This window comes from Dromiciops gliroides, chromosome 2 (genome assembly GCF_019393635.1).
Source record: "Dromiciops gliroides isolate mDroGli1 chromosome 2, mDroGli1.pri, whole genome shotgun sequence".
Classification (NCBI taxonomy): Eukaryota; Metazoa; Chordata; class Mammalia; order Microbiotheria; family Microbiotheriidae; genus Dromiciops; species Dromiciops gliroides.
In genome coordinates, this window is record NC_057862.1 from 19,526,747 (window position 1) to 19,529,383 (window position 2,637).

The 2,637-nt window shown below is 44.1% G+C and overlaps 1 pseudogene; it reads left to right on the forward strand.

The window, feature by feature from the left end:
- The first annotated feature begins 1,469 nt into the window (after positions 1–1,469).
- Positions 1,470–2,260, forward strand: LOC122738187 (annotated as a pseudogene).
- Positions 2,261–2,637: the final 377 nt, after the last annotated feature.

The window sequence follows — 2,637 nt, forward strand, 5'->3', positions numbered from 1 at the left end:
CATCATTACTTCTCTATGGGTTTTAGCCTCCTCATCTATTAAAGTGATAAGGGTGGACTAGGTGACTTTGAAGGACCCTTTCAGCTATAAATATGATTTTTCCTCCTGAGCTTCTATTTAGGTCCAGTCTTGGTGAAGCCAAACATGAAATATGGGGGCAGCTAGGTGGTGCAGTGGATGTAGCATCGGCCCTGGATTCAGGAGTACCTGAGTTCAAATCTGGCCTCAGACACTTGACACTTACTAGTTGTGTGACCCTGGGCAAGTCACTTAACCCCCCATTGCCCACAAAAAAAAAAAACAACACATGAAATATGAATGCAAAATGGAAAAGATTTTAAGAGGTATCCTGTAACCACTAATTTCTCCTACCTGAGCTGTCCTTTGGTCCTTTTGTTGGCTGGAAAATAATATTAAAGACAATGAATTTCTTTCCATTATTGAAAACCTGGACAGCATTACATCAGGCATGGATTTCCATGTCCTGTAGTCCTAGGAACACAGACAACACACCCACTTCCCTTATGTCAGTGCACACAAGGACAAAGAAGGAGCAGCTGCTCAAGCCTTGGATTTGGAGTTCCTCAGAATTACAGTATCCTACATGAGTCTTCTCACATATCATACCTACATTAACCATTCTGTACTATCTCCTCAGGAAATGTGGAAAGTAACCAATTCGTCATCAGCACTGGAAAACCCCTTGCTAGTTAGTATCTACTATGCTACTGCTTTCAGACAAGGGCAGTTTCTGATTAATGGGAATGCCCCCAACAGGGCCATGTAGGATATTCTTTTCGGGCAGTAACATCTTTGGTTCTGTTCCTCTGGAGCTTATATGGGGAATCAAAAATGTTTAGTGGTAGAAGTCCATGACAATGATTCACATGCTGTTGTGTGTTCTTCTGAGACTCCCATGAGAGTACTTAGACTCTCTGGCCCACACTCCTCACTGCCATTCTCAAAGACACTTAGAAAAGCATCATGCCATTTCTTTGTATCCTCATGGAATCAATCGATCAGGAAACCATTATTTATCAAGTGCTTATTATGTGTCAGGCGTCATGTTAAACCCTAGCAATACAAAGAAAAAATAAATAGTCCCTGTTTTAATAAGCTTACATTCGGATGGGGGAGAAAGCATGTGAGTAACTAGATACTTGCAAGATGTAAATAGAGAAAAAGGAAAAAAACATAGAGGGGAAAGCAATAGAAGTTAGATGGGTGAGAAAAGAACTCCTGCGAAAGGTATTATTTAAAGCCTGAAAGCTGACAAAAGTAGTGACATGAATTCTATTTCCTTCTCTACCAAGAGCACAGAAAACAAAGCCCATTTTCCTTAGATGAGAACATGAGCAACTGACCGAAAAGCAAACGTACCCAAAGGGGCAAAATTGTCAGTCAGACTACATTGGTAGATTGGGGAGATGTGATTAAAAGTGAGGGAACTAAGGAAAATATTGGATGTTATGGACAGAAAGAATTTGAGGGGCCAGAAGTGCAGGGAAGGAGAGTCGCTGCAGTTTCCTGCTTCAACAGTATTTGGACAGAACCTGCTGCTCAATTCCCGGCCAGAGCCACGCTTAACCACCTCTCCACCTTCACCTCCACTAACCAATACTTCTCTCTCCTACCGTTCGAGCAGCCACAGTCAGTCTGCCTCAGCCACAGCTGCCGCACAGCTGCCAACTCCCTCTGCCTCCTCCTCATATAAGCTGCCTCCACCATCTCTGCCACCATCACAACCTCGTCTCCTTCTCAGGTGCAGCAGAACTACCACCAGGACTCTGAGGCCGCCATCAACTGGCAGATCAGCCTGGAGCTCTACCCCTCCTACATCTACCTGTCTATGTCTTACTACTTCAACCGAGATCACGTGGCCCTGAAGAACTTTGCCAAGTATTTCCTGCACCAATCCCACGAGGAGTGGGAGCACGCTGAGAAGCTGATGAAGGCTGCAGAATCAATGCAGCTGCCGAATCTTCCTGCAGGACATCAAGAAACAAGACAGCAATGATTGGGAGAGTGGACTGAATGCAATGGAGTGTGCTGCACTTGGAAAAAAATGTCAGTCAGTCATTACTGGAACTGCACAAGCTGGCAACTGACAAAACAACCCCCATTTATGTTATTTCATTGAAACCTACTACCTGAATGAACAGGTAAAGTCCATCAAACAACTGGTGATCACATAACCAACCTATGCAAAATGGGGGCCCCCCAATTCTGGCATGGCGGAATATCTTTTTGGAGACAGTGAAAATGAGAACTAAGCCACACCTGGCTTCCCCCAAACCTGGGAACTGTGGAACCACTCCTGTCTTTCAGTGCATGCATATTTTGGTTATCTGACCTTTTCATAATCTGTACCAAAAAACTACCACCATTCACATCCCAATAAAGTGACTCGATACTGATGGGGAAAAAAATAAAAAAGAATTTGAGGCAATTAACTTGGGCAAGCCACAGAAGCCAACAGTCAAACTGGAGCAGTGAGTCAGCTAAAACCAGGATGCCAGAACAAGCAATGCTGGGTACTGGTCAATGCAGCAAAAGTGGTAATGCTGTCCCAGATGTAAGAGGGCCTTGAAACTGAAACTCAGCTGTAACAGGAACTAAGGAATGACTTCTCAAGGC